This window comes from Orcinus orca, chromosome 15 (assembly GCF_937001465.1).
Source record: "Orcinus orca chromosome 15, mOrcOrc1.1, whole genome shotgun sequence".
NCBI lineage: Eukaryota > Metazoa > Chordata > Mammalia > Artiodactyla > Delphinidae > Orcinus > Orcinus orca.
Window position 1 is genome coordinate 69,567,718 of NC_064573.1, and position 18,627 is coordinate 69,586,344.

Below are 18,627 nucleotides of genomic sequence, written 5' to 3' on the forward strand. Positions count from 1 at the left end.
CATTCCCGGGGACTTATTCTTCTCATCTGTAAAATGACAGCTCCAATGTCCATCCAGCCTCAAGATTCTGATGCTGGGATTCTATGGTTCCAAAGTTCTGTGATTCTCCAAGATTCTGTAATTTATGTCTAAGTGTCCACTATTCTCTGATTCTGGTGTCAGGCTACATAGATTCCCATCCTCGATTCCTAAGGTGTGTGAGGGCAGCTCTAAAATTCTACTGTGGTGGAATCACACAAAACCAACTTTCACATTTCTTCAATGCTAAGACTTCATCGATGGCAAGATGCCCCATGATTTTATGATTTGAGAAAGAAAAAGAGAATTACTATCCATTCAAATATAACACAGCTGCTTTCTGATCACTTAGAATTTTTATTTCGTCCTTATTGAAAGAACTATTTTAAACTTATTTAGACATAACTTTTTCAGTGTGTCAATCTTGTGAGTCCTATAAAAGAAAAACACAATAGGGGACTTCCCTGGTGGTCCAGTGGTTAAGAATCTGCCTTCCAAAGCAGGGGACGCGGGTTCGATCCCTGGTCTGGGAAGTAAGATCCCACATGCCGCAGGGCCTGCACGCCGCAACTTCTGAGCCCACGTGTCACAACTACAAAGCCCACGCACTCTGGAGCCCGTGCGCCACAACGAAGAGCCCATGCGCCACAACTAAGACCCAATGCAGCCATAAATAAATAAATAAATATTTAAAAAAAGAAAAACACAATAGACATCCATCAATGAAGTGAGTCCTTAAGTTTTTTGCATTCATAGTCTAGACCTTCCAGATTGCTTTCAACTCAAAGCTGTTGATGTCCTTATTTTCTCACAGGTGTTATATAAAAAATATGCACATTAGCATTGCTGAAACAATATACACACTTGGCAAAACAAACCAACATAACTTGGAAGAAAATAACAAAGCAATTATTTTATATTTAATTTGTTTTATCCATACATTTATGTAACTTTTGCTACTGAATTTATGAATAAATAAAACACGGTAATAGAAAACAGAGAACAAATAAAAATTACAAGCAAAAATAAGTAACAAAGATAAAAAGAAACAAGTAAAAGAAAAGAACATCTAAAAGGGCCAGGAGTGTGACATGAGAGTTATAAGCCTATTGTTCCTTCCGTGGGTCCTGGTTCCAAAACGTCTCTTGAAATGTGAGCATCTCCCCACCTGGAACAGAATTTCAGAGCTTAAATATGTCACATATTTGCCTCAAAACAGAAACTTTCAGTTTCGACTTCATCAGGTGCTCAGCAGAAGTGATGATGGGTACGATGCTGGAGGATAGCAGTAGAGCTGGACTTGATTGAGTGGCCGTGGTGCCCACAGCCTTCTCGGGGGCTTCTCAGCGCTGTTTTGATTCTGCGTGAGTTTTGCTGTAAACGCTGGCTTCAGGATGCAATGCCTGGGCAAGCTGGGACATCACCATGTTTCCACGCTAGATCTCAGCTCATGAATCTTTGAGTCTCAGGCCTTTGGGAAAATAAAGCATCTTGGTTATGGAACATCATCTCGCACCCACAGTGACCGGAGGCAGCCCACAGCCTTTTGGGCATAGAGACATGGACACAAAGTCAGCGATGTGTGTGCAAGAGCAGGATGGGGACGGAAGGACCACCTGAGGCGTGATCCCTTTTGTGCCAGCGCTAGATGGTGATGGATACACAGCAACTGAGTTTTGGAAAGAGGGCATGGTGCCAGGGTGCCCTGAGGAGGTTCTAGAGAGATGAGCATATTTTTAGGGCCATGTTGCCATGACAGCCAGTCATCTGGATCAAGAACCCAAGATCAGGGTACTTTATGAAGCCTGGGTACCCAGCTAGGAAGGATAACCCCACATCCTTCCAGCAAGAGGAGGGGACCTGCCCCTCTATCCTAGCTTCCTGCCTGCTGCTGGACCACCTCCTTCCCCCACTGTCCTGAGTTTGCATCTCAGCTCTGACATTTACTAGCTCTTGCCCTTGGTCGAGCCCAGTTACCTGATGGAGCGTCTGTTTCCTCATCTGTAAAACGGGAGTAACGGTAATAAAATCTTGGAGGTTGTTGGAAGGAGTAAATGATTAGCTTGAATGTAATTCTTATAAGGTGCTTAGAGCATAGCAAGCATCTGAATCATCATCGGCATCATCTTCTTGAATGTCAGAGATGGAAAGGGGTTTACAATCCACGTGATTGATTGATTGATTGATTTAGCCACACCGTGCAGCATGCAGGATCTTAGTTCCCTGACCAGGGATCGAACTTGTGCCCCCTGCATTGAGAGCTCAGAGTCTTAACCACTGGACCACCAGGAAGTCCCAGAATCCACGTGCTTTATGCTACATTTATTCTTCCTGCTTTCGATGAATATTGACTGAGGGGCTCCCATATGCCAGGCTTTGTCTAGAAGCTGGGGAGACAGGTTGGGGAAGAGAGAAGAGGCCCCTGACCCAGTTGTTCACAGGCTGGAGGAGCAAACAGTAATGAGCTCGTTCATCTGCCTTCAACGTCACATCAATTTCCCCGGCTGCCTGGTCCAGTGCCCGTCTCATCAGGACATTTGCCAGGGGTGGGGAGGTGGGGTTAGGCTTCCTCAAGGCGGGGACAGCCAGCTTGAGACCTGAGGGGGTTCGCTGAGTTGGGGTGCTGAGAGGAGAGGTGCAACCTAGAAACCAGGCGATCATTCTGGTCCCCTTCTTTAGCGCCGCCGCTGAGATCTGCCAGTTCTGTCTTCCAGACATCTCTGGAGCCCGAACACATCCCTATGTCCCCAGCCCCACCTGGGTTGACCAGCTTCCCCCGGAGAATTTTAACAGCCTCCAAACCAGTCTCCCTGCCTGTCCTCTTCTGCACAATAGCCAGAGGATCTCTGCAGAAAGCAAAGCTGGCACGTCCTTCCCCCGCTGAACGCCTTCCATATCTCTCCACCTCTGCAAGATAAAGTCCTGACTCCTTCTAGCCCACAAAGCCCCGCAGCATCAGCCCCCGCAGACCCCCGCAACCTCCTCTCACCCGCCCCACATCCTGTCCACTCTGCACTTCATGCAGGGCCCCTTGACAAAGGTCCTTCCTGCCACACCTTTGCACCTGCGGGGCCCTGTGATTAGCACAATCTCCTATGAACCCTCAGCCGTGCTTCAGGCCTCAGTGTAAACACCCCCGGCCCTCCCTCCTTGGACCAGGTTGATCACCCTGTTCCCAACTCCACCATGCTTGTTGGAGTGTCCAGATTACCCCAACTGGATGCAGGACCCTAGACCTCCTGTTACCTGCTGACTCCCAACGCCCAGCACAGGGCGCTCAGGAAATGCATGTTGCTAGAATGTTCTTAAACACATGCCCCATTCAGACCTCTTCCTTTGATCTCCATTTCTCCACCCAGAAAGGGACATTATAAAACATCCAGCAGGGCTACCCCATAGTGAGTCATACAAAGCCTGTGATATGTGCACAATAAACACTATATAACATTATTCCGTTGTTTCCAGGCCAGTAGCAGCTGGCTGCATGGAAGCAGGCGGTTTCATTTTGTCAGTTCCAGCACTTTGTACAGGGCAGGTACTATTTATTAGACATATAAATGAATGAATTAATGAGCTATGAATAAACACATGGTTGGCCATGGACAAAATACTTCATATCTGTATGTCATCTTTTCCTTATCTGTAAGATGGGGATGATAATAGACCTCTCACAAGGCTATTAAAGGTTTAAGTGTGTAAATATAGAGTGCTTAGAGCAATGCCTAAATAGTATGTAATTATATAGATATACTATAAAGGTAATTATATATATATATGCATTTGCTGTTATGGTGGTAACTACTATAGAAATTTATTTTATTTTTTGTTTTAATTTTTAAAAATTAATTTATTTTTGGCTCTGTTGGGTCTTCGTTGCTGTGCACGGCATTTCTCTAGTTGCGGCGAGCAGAGGCTACTCTTTGTTGTGGTGCGCAGGCTTCTCATTGCGGTGGCTTCTCTTGTGTGGAGCACGGTGGCTTCTCTTGTTGTAAAGCACGGGCTCTAGGCGCGTGGGCTCAGTAGTTGTGGCTCGCGGGCTCTAGAGCACAGCCTCAGTAGTTGTGGCACATGGGCTTAGTTGCTCTGTGGCATGTGGGATCTTCCGGGACCAGGGCTCGAACCCGTTTCCCCTGCGTTGGCAGGCGGATTCTTAACCACTGCGCCACCAGGGAAGTCCTAGAAATTTATTTTAAATAGGTAATATATACAAATGGTTAAAAAAAAAAATTCAAAAAGAACAAAGGTTCACAGTGAGAAGTAAGCCTTCATCCTTTCCTCCCCTTCCTTCAGGTATTCAATGCATATGCATATGATGCATAGATAGATCTATTATCTTCCCAGTTTTACAGACGGAGAAACAGAGGCACAGAGAGGTTAGACTGAGTTGAGCTCTACCAGCCTGGAGTTTTATTTTATTCTTATCTAACAGGGTTTCTCAACCCTGCACTACTGACATTTTAGGCTGATGGCTTTTGGTTGGCAGGGTGGAGGGCTGTCCTGATCATTGTAGGATGTTTAGCAGCATCCCAGGCCTCTATTCACTAGATTCCAGTAGAAACGTATCCCCTCCAACCCCCCAGTTGTGACAACCCAAAATGTCTTCAGACATTGCCAAATGTCTCCCTGGGAGGTTGGTGGCCCGCAGGGCGAAATCACACCCTCCTTGAGAACCAGTGATGTATATGAATTGTATGATAGCCCTTCCCAGTTTTCCTTTTGTTTCCTACAGACAGTAGCATTAAAACTCTCTGCTCAGGGTCTAGTTTTCTTCTTTTACACCACTTCTTGGCGATCATTCCACTCCCCTGCTTGTAGACAGAGGGAACTTCTCTTAAGCAGAGTAGTAGCAGGGGGTGGGGAAAGCGATGAGCTGCCCGCCCTGTGGGTAAGCCGGCCGGCCGACCAGAGTTTCCGGGGCGGGCAGTCAGCTGCCATGGACGCCCCGCCCCACAGCGCGGTCTGGAGGCGGGACGGGGGGGGCGCGGGGAGCGGCCGTGGGCGGACCTGGGGGCGGGACCACGTCTCGGACCGCCCCCGTGCGACGTCACGGCGCCATGGTCCCGCCTCCCCCGGCCGGGGCGGCTGGCGAGCGCTGAGTCGCTGGGCACGCGGGGCTGCCGCGCCGTGCCTCTCGTGGTAGGTGTCTCCTGGGCAGCGAGGGGGGGGGCCTGGGCTGCAGCTCCCGGCAGGGGGCCGCCTGCGGGTCGGCCTCGGGCGGCGGGGAGCCCTCGGCCCTCGCAGCTTCTTCCCGGGCCCGGCGCAGCTGCTCGGGTTCCGCGGCTGGGTGCTGGTAGGGAGGCGGCGCGGGCGGGCGGGAGGTTCGCGGATTCTCACCCGCCCGGCGCTGCGAGCGCTTTCCCCCGGGTGCGGCGGACACCCGGCCCCCGTGACCGCGATTCTCGCTTCGGACCTTGCGCGGGGGAGACGCTCAGCGTGCGTGTGTTTTGGGGGGGAGGCGGCGTGTCTCCGCTGTCTGAGCCCCGGACCCCTCCCCGGCGCGCCCCACACGCGGGCGCCTGGACGCGCGGGGGACGCGTTGAAGTTAACTTGCAGCTGCTGTGGAGTTACGAGGCGTATCTAAAGTGAAGGGGTTGGGGGTAGGAAATCGCTGCCTGGGGAGGGGGGCGCCGAGAGCATGGGATAGGGGCAGCCCTGGTGAACTTGGGGGTCACCCGCAAGGAGGGGGGGCGGAATTTGACCAGAGGATCCCACCGCCCAGTAACCTCCCCTTCTCAGTGTGCACAGCTGAACGGGAGATGCCTTGTGAAGCTGGGACGTGAGTGGCAGCAAGGGAAAGGGGGCTTGGTCACCAAGGTTGGGCACGCCTGACCTGGCAAAGCCTGTTATTATTATGTGGGACAGAGGTCGAGGTCTGGCTTTTCCACTCAAAGGCTGGTCCCCTCGGGAGGAAGGGTGGGAACCATCCGATTGAGTGCAGTAGTTAGAAGGGCTGATCACCTTGTCTACTTCCCCTTTTACAGACGGGGAAACTGAGGCTCAGAGAGGTCTTGTGCCCACGGCCCTAGGTCCAACAGCTAGGATGTGGCAGAGCTGAAACTCACCCTTAGGACCCCTGACTTTATGCGTCTTATAGAGGTGTTGGGGCAGGAGGGCTGGTAAACTCCTACTCATCCTTAAGAAGCCTCCTTGGGCAGCACCTCCTCCTGGAAGCCTTCCCTGGCACTCTCCAGGCATTGTTGGGTGCTTCGTGTTTTGAATCCCACAGATGTATCTGGCCCTTTCCCTCACTTATTAACCTCTTTGCAGGTCTGTCCCCCATTCTGGGCTGTGGGCACCTCTCCCCATATCCCATCTCAAATCCCTTCATTCAGCTGCGTGTCTAGATGGTTAGGCCAAGCTTCTGTGTTTGGACAAATTTTGGTGTGACTCACTCTGGTTTAGTAGTGATGTGGCCTGGGCGAGTCATTCCCCCTCACTCAGCCTCAGTTTCCATGACTGTGAAATCGGGTTTATTGTGTCATTTATAAATGAACCGTTTTAACTCGTCGAATCCCAATTGTATAATATTGATACTATTATTTACTTAATATATATATCACCTTTTTTAAAATCTCATGTAATTTTTTTATAGTAGCCTTATTGCGATGTAACTCATATGCCTTACAGTTCACCCTTTTAAAGTATTTAATTTAGTGGTTTTTAGGATTTTCAGAGTTGTGCAACCATCACCACTGTCTAATTTTAGAACATTTTCATCACCCAAAAGGAAACCCTGGGCCCATCAGTGGTCACTCCCAGTCCCCCCACCCCCCCACCCCAGCCCCTGGCAACCACTAATCTACTTTCCACCTCTGTGGATTTGCCTGTGCTGGACATTTCCTATAAATGGAATCATGCACTACGGCCTTTTGTGATTGGTGCTCTTCACTTAGAATGTTTCCAGCGTTTGTCCGTATGCTAGTATGCAGTACTTCATTACTATTTTATTTCAGCATTTCATTCTTTTTAGTGGCTGAATAATATTCCATTGTATGGTTATACCACATTTTATTTATCAGTTGTTGGGCATTTGGGTTGTTGCCACTTACGGGGCTGTTACGAGTAGTGCTGCTGTGAGCATTCGTGTACAAGTCATTGTGTGGCATATGTTTTCAGTTCTCTGGGGTACAGCCCTAGGAGTGGAATTGGGGGGTCATATGATAATTCTGTGTTCCACCTTTTGAGGAACTGCTAAAACATTTTCCAAAGCAGCTTCACCATTTTATAATCCAGCAGCAGCAGATGAGGGTTGGGGTATAATCTTAAACAAATTTAGTCTTCAGCAGTCCTAATCTTTGAAATCACTGGCTTTGATGTGCTAGTTAGAAATTAACGTACATGAAATTAACATACATGAAACTAACACACATGAAATTAAACTCCTCCTTAGCAGAGTAACTGGGAATGCCTCTGGAACCATCAGTTAGGGAAACAGATCAAGCCTGTGGGCCTCTTAGCTGAGGTACGTGTGCACTGTGTCCCTTCTGTTCCTGAGCGGGACCAGAGGAGGCCATGAGGAACCCAGGGGCTCGCAGTGGCCAACCCAGGACCCAGCACAGGATCTGGTGGTGCCTTTAGGGACCTCTGCATGGGATGAAGGTAAAGCGGGGGCGGGGACAGCTCAGACCTTCCCACACCAGGCCAGCGGGGGTCCTTTGACAGCTGAGGCTCCATGTGGAGGCCAGGGAGACCCTTGGTGGGTTTCCTAGACTGCAGCCCTAAGGGAAGGCCTGTCCCTTGGCTCGGAAGTGGGGTCTGGTCCTGCCTGTGTTCCACCCGCTACACTATGCTCATTCTGAAGGTGACCTCCTCTGGTGGCCATGTGGTTCCCTTAGATATACCCTAAGTGAGCCACTGCTTATTTCCAGAGCTGCCACCCCTAGGCCTGAGGACAGCAGTCCTGAGCGACAGATGCCCCACCCGTGACACGCTGGACACACACACACCCCCGTCCCTCCTCTCGGGTGTCGTCCCCCCACCTGGGACGCCCACCTCTTCCCACATGCTTTTTGCCTTCCATGAGGCCAGGCTGCAGGGAAGATCCTTGGTCAGAGGGTGGCAGCATCACGGGATAACAAAGGGGCTTGAAGGTCATCCGTTCTTCACGAGGTTCAACCTGTAACCTGCTGGTTCGGGAACTTCAACCAGCCTTGGGCTCTGCGTTCCCGGGTCCCAGCCACCGGCCTCCTCCCACCTGGGCAGCTGCCCTTTGGGAGGGCTGTGGAGACCAGGCCTTCTGGTGGCCGTGTCCAGCCCCTCCTGCTTTATTCACTTGTGCATACTTTCACTCTCTTGGCCTTTTAAAGTCCCGATTTCCTGTGCACGAAGAAGGCAGCCTGGGGAAACGGAAACAGGGTTGAGGAGGCTAGTCAAGGGGCTGCCCCTTGCTGGGCCTCAGTGTACCCTGCTGGGGAATGGGCATGGACTGAATGCAGTACCACTTTGGGAATCATAAAGTGTTCAGATGCTTTATCGACGTGACTCTGTGGATCAATTTGTAGCAGGAGTGGCAGGTCAGAAGTGGCTGGTATTGACGACTTGAAAGCCCGGGTGTGGCCTGTGTGGCTTTGATTTGCCCTGTGGCGGCGTGGAAGCTTCTCTGGGTAGCTGGCTCCTGGCCTCCCCACTTAACGCCCGTTCCTACTGCCTGCAAAGCCCCTTGCTCTCTGCAGACACATCCACCCTGAATGGGGCTGCTCCAGAGAAGGTTCTGGGATGCCTGCCCCTTCCCATGCCCCTGCTTGGGTCTCCTCCACCCTGGGCTGCTGCGGCCCGAGGACGATTTGTGGGAATGATTCATTCAGAGCAGCCCGAGAGCTGGGCCAAAAATTGCAGGGAAGGACCGAAGAGGGCAGTGCCCACGTGCCCTGGGGGACATCTGGGGCTGCCGCCTGGAGAAGCTGCTTGTTATCCTGCATGCTCAGAAGGTGGGCAGCAAGGGCAGGGCAGCTGCCCTGGCTGCCAAGTGAATTTTGCATCAACCAGACTTTTGACCCACGTGGCTGTAGCCAGAAGGTGGGCAGGTGGCCAGAAAGTGGGCTTGGGTGATAGCATCCTCCAGGGCTCAGGCCTGTGTTAGAATCCGGCCAGTGCACTTAGGGGCAATGGGTCTGGGTTCCCTAGCTGCCTTCCTATGCCTCAGTTTTCTCATCTGCAGAATAGAAGCGCAAATGGGACCTACCTCCTGCAGTTGTTGACGGGAGGGATTGGGGATAAAGTATTGCGGTTGGCCAAAATATTCGTTCGGGTTTTTCCGTAACATTTTTTTTTCTTAATTTTATTTTATTTATTTATTTTTATTTTTGGCTGCATTGGGTCTTCATTGCTGCACACAGGCTTTCTCTAGTTGTGGCGAGCAGGGGCTACTCTTCATTGCGGTGCGCAGGCTTCTCATTGCGGTGGCTTCTCGTGTTGCGGAGCTTGGGCTGTAGGCGCACAGGCTTCAGTAGCTGTGGCACTCAGGCTCCGTAGTTGTGGCTCGCGGACTCTATAGCGCAGGCTCAGTAATTGTGGTGCACGGACTTAGTTGCTCTGCGGCATGTGGGATCTTCCCGGACCAGGGCTTGAACCCATGTCCCCTGCATTGGCAGGCGGATTCTTAACCAATGCGCTACCAGGGAAGTCCCTTTCCGTAACATCTTATGGAAAAACTCAAACGAACTTTTTCGCCAACCTAATACCTACCCTTCTATCGGGCAAAATGCAAGGCCCCAAGGTTAGACAGGATCTTCGGAGACACTTGAACGTGTCCCTTTGTGAGCCTCGGCTTCCCCATCTGTCCAGAGGCAATAATTATAAATAAAATGTCAACAGGGCTTACTGGGTGCCAGGCAATGTTCTAGGTACTTTATGTACTTGAACTCATTTAATTCTCCCAGCAGCCCTCTGAGATGTATACGCTGAGGCACAGAGAGGTGAAGTAATTTGCATAAGGTCACCCAGCTAGGAAGTGGGAGAGACAGGGTTTGAATCCAGAGTCTACACTCTTAATTTTCATCTTACCCCCTTCTTGATACCCTGTCTCAATGCCTAGCACACAGAAAACGCTCAGAAAATGTCAGTTGCTATTATTACATTATTATAGAATTATTCTTACATATTATATGATTGTAAAATTATGTTATTAATAATTGTTCATCCCTTTTCCTGCCTCTTTGCCCACATTCTTTCCTGGACGGACAGAACAAGCAGGGTTCTTGGCTTGTGAAGACTAGATTCCTACCCCCCTCCCCAATGTCCCCCCACTCCCCCCACTCTCATGAGCAGTTGGGGGCTGGACAAGAGCTTGGAGGCAACTGAGTCCCAGCTGTGCTTCCACATTGCTGTGTGACATTGGGCAAGGTGCTTCCCCTCTCTGAGACTCAGTTTCCCCACCTGTGGAATGGGCAGGTAGGGCTGTAGCAAGCTGCTAGTCAATGGCTTTGCCCTGCAGGTTGGTTTTTTGTGTAGCTCCCACAGTGCTGTATTTTATTTTATTTTAATTAATTTTTATTGGACTGTAGTTGCTTTACAATGTTGTGTTAGCTTCTGCTGAACAGCGAAATGAATCAGCCATACATATACACATATCCCCTCCATTTAGGACACTACCAGTGCATTAAGTAGAGTTCCGGGTGCTATACAGTATGGTCCCATCAGTTGTCTATTTTATGCATAGTATCAATAATGTATATGTGTCAATCCCAATCTAGTGCTGTACTTTTTTTTTTTTTTTTTTGCGGTACGCGGGCCTCTCACTGTTGTGGCCTCTCCCGTTGCAGAGCACAGGCTCCGGACGCGCAGGCCCAGCGGCCATGGCTCACGGGCCTAGCCGCTCCGCGGCATGTGGGATCTTCCCGGACCGGGGCACGAACCCGCGTCCCCTGCATTGGCAGGCGGATTCCCAACCACTGCGCCACCAGGGAAGCCCCTAGTGCTGTATTTTAAAACGAGAAAACATTCAAATATTTTTAGAGAATAATTCCAGTGTCTCACTTCTTATGGAAACTCAAGAGCTTGGGCCAAACTAGAGTGGCTTGAAGCTGGCGTATCAATGGCCTGGGCTGTCCTGGTCGCTCCCCACGGTCCCCTGGCCCCGAGAGCCCCCTGGCCCAGTGCACGCCTTCAGGGCTCTGAGGACACCAGGGACCTGCCTGGGTGTCACTTGAACAAGCAGATCCGTTGCCTTAAAAAATAATATAGGGCGTCCCTGGTGGTACAGTGGTTAAGAATCTGCCTGCCAATGCAGGGGACACAGGTTCGAGCCCTGGTCCGGGAAGATCCCACATGCCGCAGAGCAACTAAGCCCGTGCGCCACAACTACTGAGCCTGCGCTCTAGAGCCTGTGAGCCACAACTACTGAAGCCCACGCACTACAGCTACTAAAGCCTGAGCGCCCTAGAGCCCATGCTCTGCAACAAGAGAAGCCACCGCGATGAGAAGCGCACACACCGCAATGAAGGGTAGCCGCTGCTCACCGCAACTAGAGAAAGCCCACGCGCAGCAACAAAGACCCAACACAGCCAAAATGATTAATTAATTATTTAAAAAAGAAAGTTAAAAAAAATTGATATATTTTTTAAACCACTGGTTTTGATGTTCTCCAAGAGTCTTTCCAGCTCTGCTTTTCTAGGTTATTGGAGGCTGTCTGAGGCCTCTGATACCTCTTCTGCCACTGTAAACCCTCAAGGCTTTTAACACACCCTTGTCCCCATCCCACACTCCCCGGGTGAGGAGCCCCTGTCTCTGGGCCCCAGGGTCCCGCCTTACCTGGTCCAGGTCCCTGCTTAACCCACAGAGCTATTTGGGGCTGGCCGAGGTGGGCACTGGTGGGTGTGTGTCTGTGTACCAGCGCATCCACACCAGCTGCACAGCTGCTGGGACACCATCCCATACCCTCTCCCTGTCCTCACAGGGTACCAGGGAGACATTTTTGTTATTGACAACTCCATTTCCTGGAAACTGAGACTCGAGTCACTTTCCCGAGGTCACACAGGCCTGAAGTGACAACACCGGGATTCGAACCCAGATCTGCCCAACTCCACTGGCTGCCCGAGCGAGTCATCCATCCATCCCATCACTGCACGGAGAGCCGCGGAGTGATGTCTGCAGTAATTGGCGTGTCCCCTGCACCTGGCCCTGGGCCTGGGTCATACTGGGCACTCAGTAACTTGCTGAATAGGGACATGCTACAGGTTCTCAGCTAGAGGCTGGGTGCAGGATTCAGGAAGCCACCAGGTCCCACTTTTTCTGCAGTGCACCTTCTGGTGGAGGCAGCAAACAAGAAAAAGGGTAAATCACATCTCTGACCCGAGGTGCTGAGCTGGGAAATTGGGGACCACACCTCTCAAACTTTTAAACACTTTCACGAATCCCCTAGAGCTCTTGCCAAAGTGTAGATTCTGATTGAGTCGGGTGGGGACAGGGCCTATGACTGCCTTTCTTGCCAGCTCCTAGCAGGCTCCAGTGCTGCTTGTCTAAAGACCACACTTGGAGCAGTGACAGCCTATATCAGAGGTCAGGAAACTACAGCCCCTGGGCCAAATCCGGCCCATTTGCTTGTTTGTGTAAGTAAAGTTTTATTGGAACACAGTCACGCTTTTACTACATTTTGTCTCTGGCTGCTTCCATGCTACAACAGCAGAGTAGAGTAGTTCCAACAGAGACCCTGTGGCCCACAGGACTGAAAATACAATTATTGGGCCATTTACAGAAAGTCTGGCAGTCTCAATCTACTCATCTCTTGGGTTCCTTCAAGTAATAATATTTTGTGATTTGGTGAGTATAAGGTGGTAATAAAAAGAATGATTGCAGTTAACATTTGAGGGCCTCCAGGGTCCTTAGCTCTTTACGGGTAGTTCACTGCTGTATCCATTTTATAGGTGAGAAAACTGAGGTTCATAGGGATTGGGTCGCTGGCCCAGAGACTGGGGGGCCAGGAGCTGGGTGAGGCCGGTTGGAACCAGGTCAGCTCATTCTTTTTACATGAGAGCTTCTGCCTGGACATTTTTTACGGAGCACAGAGAAGCTTTTGTTTTGATTTCAACCCATCCAGGGGTGCTCAGGTACCTTCATTTCTTTATTTGTCCTTCCATTGAGTCAACAAATACCCTCGCAGCCCATACTGGGAGTTGGGGGCCTTGCTGAGTCCTGAGAAGATGTGGGGGATGCCTAGCCCTTCGCCTTGCAGTGCAGGAGGCCATGCAGGCTGCTAAGCACTTTGAGGGACATTGACACAAGAATGGGAGGCAGTCAGGGAAGGCTTCCTGGAGGAGGGGGTATAAATTTACCAATAGGAGTTAGCTGGGTAGAGGAAGGCAGGAAAGGTTTTCTAGGGGAAGGGAACCACAGCCACAAAACTGTGGGCTTTGTAGGTTAGAGTTCACGGCACTGAGATTTTAGTATGTTTGCCTGTGTATGTTGGGGGTGGGAGGGTGTTAAAATTGGCCAGGTCAGAGAACCTGGATTTTACCCTGGAGAATGAAAAAGAGTTTTCCTCTCCAAGTCCCCCTCTACCCTCTGATGACTCCCTGGACAGAGTCTTCACTAGGAGCTACCTCGATGTTTCTCTCCAGAGTCCTGTGGATTAACAAAGAGCAGACCCCCACTGGGCCCCCCGGGGGTCCTTGGGCAGGCGGCAGTCTCCAGCTAGAAGGCAGAAGGATCGCTTCCTTTGCGTGTGTTTTTGCAGTTACTTTTTAATTAGAGCGTGTTTTTAATTTAAGCTGGGGAGTAGAGTTTCCTTTGAAAATGTTTTAACGATATTGAATCCATCTAACAAAAAAAGTAGGTGAGAGTAAAGGGGGTTCTGGCTGTAGCCAGCGTCATGAATGAAGGTGGTCTTCAGCAGGTGGGAATTTGGGGAGCCCCGTGGCAGGTGGGGGCCAGACCAGCAGCAGCCTTCCTCTTAATATTCTGCTCTTTCTCTGAAGCCGCAGGGGCCTTGACCTGGGGTGGGGGTGGGGAAGGACTCCGTTAGCCATGGTGGTGCAGGCGCGGGTCCTGGTTCTCGCTGGGCAGCTGGGGTTCCTGTTCCAGGCTACTCCCTCTCCGCGTCTTGCTCCTCCTCCACGCCCTGTGTCTGTCTTCGTCTCTGTTTTTGTTGCTCCCTGTCTGTCTCTCCGATCCCTGTCTCCCTCTTGTTTATGTCTCTCCCCTGACTGTCTCCCCTGTCTCTGTCTCCCTTCATCGCTGTCTCTCCTTGTTTCTCTCTCCCCACATCTCTCTCCCACCTCTGTCTCTCCGCATCCCTGGTTCCCCCATCTCTATCCCTCTCTGTCTGTCGTCTCCCTCCCCCACCTGCACTGCTTCCCCTTCTCCCCACACGCACACACCCTAACACCGCTCTTCCTTGTTTTCCCTTCCTCCATTTCCGTCCCACTTCCTTTGGCCGTGAGTGATATCCTGCCTCAGAACCATCAGGGCCCTTGCAGAGCCCGGGGACACGGCCAAGCATCCCCAGTGGAAGTGTGGGAGACTTGGTGTGGGCCACATCCCCGGTGAAGAGAGGGAGATTAGGAGGTCTGTGGAGGCCATGCCGCAGTCCAGGGTTTGGAATCCAGCCCTGGCCCCGGGCCCTTCGCCCGGCCCAGCTGGCCCCAGGGCCGTGGGGGCCCGGGGTGCGGAGAGGAAGCCTGAGTTACAGCAAGAGGGCTGAATGCCGCTTTGGGTTTGATCGAGGATCCTGGCTCCCAGGAGTAGGTGCGAGGCCCACGGCATGTCGCCTTCGCCCTTCCTTGGGCCACCGAGAGGCTGTGAGCTCCATGGGCAGGCACCAGGCAGTGTGTCCTTGGCTCCCCTTGAGCACACAGTAGGCCAGCAGTGCATATTTAAGGGCTGAGAGTTTGGGGGAGCATAGCCAGCTTAGAGGTTGGGTCCAGCCCCTTCCTTTCGCCAATGCAGGAACTGATGTCTAGAGAGTTGAGGTGATTTGCTGAGGATCATGCAGACAGGTTTGGAGCACAGAGCAGAGTCTGGGTCCCCGACCCTCAGCAAGACAGGGAGAGCAGGTGGGTGCTCTGGTGGCCCTCTGTAGGTGTCCTGTGAAAAGCACCTCTTAGGAGGCGGGAGACTCGGGTTTGAGGCCACCTTGCCCTCCTGCTGGGGGACCCTGGGCAAGCTTTTCCTCCCTGGAGGTCCCCTCTGTCTTTACACACCCTCCAGGTGATGATGCACAGTCCTGAGGATTGCAGCCGGGGTCGGGTCTCTGGGGTCAGAGCTGCTGACCTCACAGCGGGTGGACAGCGTGCTTGTTCTCAGCAGGGTCTGTGGCTGCCCTGGCCTTGGGAACCTCAGTCCTCTGGTTATGTGTTGCCTGGTCTGCGTCACAGGGAGGATGCTGTTGTAATCACAGGCCTATTGTGGGTTCGCTGGGGAAACCCAGAAGGAGAAGACGTAGCTCCCTGTTGCCTGCAGAGGAGATGGGATACTCCTCCTCCCCCAACTCCAGGCCCCGAGATCGGCCCCTGCCCGCCTCTCGCCTCCCCACCCCTTGTGAGAGGGTTCCTGGTGGTGCAGTGCCTTTGAACAAGCAGCAGCACCCCCTGGAGGGCTTGTTCTACACAGCTTGCTGCACCCCATACCCAGAATCCCCCATCCAGCAGGTCTGCAAGGGGCCCGAGAATTTGCATTTCTTACCGGTTCCCAGGTGCTGCAGGATGCAGCTGTCTGGGAACCCAGTTCGAGAACCACCATGGTAGTGCATGCTCTAAAACCAGGCAGTGTAGGCTTAAGACCCTGCTCCACTATCTCCCTGCCTTGAGCTCTCAGACGAGGACTTACCTCTCTGTGCCTCGGCTTCCTCGTCTGTAAAATGGGATAATAACAGCACCGGTCTCGTAGATTAGCTGTGAGAATTAAATGAGCTAATACGTGTATACTGCCTAGAACAGTGCCCGGGCACGGAGTAAGCGCTATATCCATGTTTGCTGTTATTACAATTACTGTTGTTGTTATTTTTATTACAATTATAATTTCGCTTCTCCCCCACTCCCACCCCCAGACTTCTGCTTACGGGGAATCCTTTGCTGGTCTCCTAATTTCCAGCGCAAATTCACACCTCCAGGCCTCTGTGATCAAGCTCTGCCCTCCCCCTGGGGTGCTTCCCCTCCCCTCTGCACCTGCTAAAACGCAGCCCATCCTTTTAGACTCAGCACAGATTCCTGCTTGGGCCTCACCACGCCCCCCTCCCCCCACACACACACCCCCACGCCCCAGCCAGAATCCACAGCCTTCTGACTTCCCTGATCACATGACTTACTTCCCTAATCCAGCTCTCACTTCATTCAGCCCGTCATCCAGTTACTTGGGCATCAGTCTCCCGTGGTGACCCACAAGTTCCCTCAGATCCGACTTCTCCAGGCTTTGATGGCACGAGGAAGGTCCCCTTGGAAACGTTACCCCCAAAGTACAGCCTTGATGTGTTTCAAGAAGGCCGGCCCCACCGGCAGCCTCCCAGGTTGCGAGGTGGAGCCCTGTGTTGGATGTGAGATTTCCCTAATTCGTAAGAGTATGAACTTGGCGTCTGAAAGCCCCAGTTCACATCTGAGTTTTACCATTTAGTGCTGTGCCGCCTTGGGTAATTTTCTTAGTTATTTGTACCCTTCACATCTTCAGTTTAAAGTGACACTATCATCATTGATGTCAGTAGGTTTTTGTGAGGATTCAGTGGGGTCTCATTTATGCAGCGAATATTGAGTACCTTCTGTATGCCAGACCCTGTGCTAGGCACTGGGGATCCAGCAGTGAGCAAGACACACCATCTCTGCCCTTGGGGCGCTGACGTTTTAGGGGGAAAGACAGATGCACAGGGAGATGTATTAGGGTTCGCCAGAGAAGCAGAACCAATGGGACCTATATAGAGAGACAGACGTATTTTTTTATTTTTGCGGTACGCGGGCCTCTCACTGCTGTGGCCTCTCCCGTTGCGGAGCACAGGCTCCGGACGCCCAGGCTCAGAGGCCATGGCTCACAGGTGCAGCCGCTCCGCGGCATGTGGGATCTTCCTGGACCGGGGCGCGAACCCACATCCCCTGCATCGGCAGGCGGACTCTCAACCACTGCGCCACCAGGGAAGCCCGAGAGATGTATTTTAAGAGGAGATTTATTGCAGGAATTAGCTAACCCATTTATGGGGGCCGAGAAATCCCATGATCTGCCATCCGCAGACTGGAGACTGAGGAATGCCGATGGTGTAACTCAGTCCAACTCTGAAGGCCCGAGAACCAGGAGCATCTGTGTGTGAGGGCAGGAGATGGATGTCAAGCAGGTGCATCTCCAGCAGAAAAAGAGCAAATTCCTTCCTCCACGTTTCTGTTCTCAGTCGATTGGACGATTCCCACCCACATTGCTGAGGGCAATCTTTACTCCGTCTAACAATTCAGACGTTAATCCTTTCCAGAAACACCCTCACAGACACACCCGGAATGTTTGACCAGCTATGTGGGCATCCCTTAGGTTGCCCGTACAATTAACAGGTTGACACATACCATTAACCATCACAGGAGAAGTACAGGAATCACAGTGGCATTGTTCCAGGAGGATGTGCTGGGAAGGAGGTGGTCCGTGTGAAGAACTCTGGGCACAGTCTGGCAAATAAGAGGCCCTCAGCAATTGGTCAGCAATTGGTAATTGTGATTATTGCTGTTGTTATTACCGTAATTATTAGAGGAGATGAGAAGGGAAGGGAGGTGTCATAGGAAGAAGGTATAGTGTCAGTGACAGTATAGGGACAAGAAGGCATTTGGTGTCACAATCATGATATTCGTAGCCAGTGTTTACTGATGCCCTAGTGTGTGCCAGGTATTCCGCTGAGGGCCTCCTAGGGACAGGAGTCATCTCACCCTCCAGGGAGGTGCATTTTTATCCCCATTTTCAGATGAGGGGAATTGGGCCTCTTATCTGGGGAAGTGGAGGGATGAGATTTGAACCCGGCCCTTCTTCGGGGGGCCTGCGGGCTCCATAGGTGAGTGGTGGGAGGTGAAACTGGTGGGGCCGGGGCAGGTGGGGAAGGCTGGACTCCTGCCTTGAACGCCAGAGGTCGTTTAGCATGTCTTCCTGCTGGAGACCCTGGGTGGTCCTGGGCTGCTTGGGGCGGGGAGGTCCACAGCACATCATCTTCTCATCTTATGGTCCAGAAAAACCAGTGTGGGGTAAAGCCCCACACGGATGGGTGAGAAGGGATGGCTCTTCCCTGGCCCGCTTCTGGTGAGGACGGCCGGTGGGTGGCAAGCTCCCCATGGGGCTGGGGGTGTGGCAGGAAGTGGTGGGCACAGCCAGACCCATGGCGGAAAGCCCACATTGTGGAGGGTGAGGACACCCAGGTGTGTGCACCTTTACTGAAAGGATGTGATCGCTTGCTGTCACTGTCTCCCAGCTCTGCTGTCTGGGACCTTCTCCACTTAGGACTAGGGACAGCAGGAGCCCAGATGAAGCGGGTAATGAGGACTCAAGAGGTTTCTCTGTGTCTCCATCCATCCATTTCTCAAATAGCTAAATCCCTGTGACTTGCCAGTTTCTGAGCAAACAGCTGCATCGTTATCTTTTTGTGTGTGATGTCATTGACCCCTCACAGTGACCCATGAGGCAGCCATTGAGAGGAGCCCTTATTTGGTGGAAAGATGGGGCTTTTGG

At 51.9% G+C, this 18,627-nt stretch overlaps 1 protein-coding gene across 7 annotated transcripts in view; it reads left to right on the forward strand.

Moving 5' to 3' along the window:
- The first annotated feature begins 5,050 nt into the window (after positions 1 to 5,050).
- The window catches only part of TPST2 (tyrosylprotein sulfotransferase 2), a 56,285-nt gene continuing 42,708 nt past the window's right edge, over positions 5,051 to 18,627 (forward strand). For 2 of the 7 annotated variants that reach the window (XM_049697822.1, XM_049697823.1), the window contains exon 1: positions 5,051 to 5,154. The gene's annotated coding sequence lies outside the window, so the exon portion shown is untranslated. The remainder of the gene's footprint in view (positions 5,155 to 18,627) is intronic. The other 5 variants (XM_049697818.1, XM_049697821.1, XM_049697820.1 and 2 more) reach the window with 4 other exon arrangements.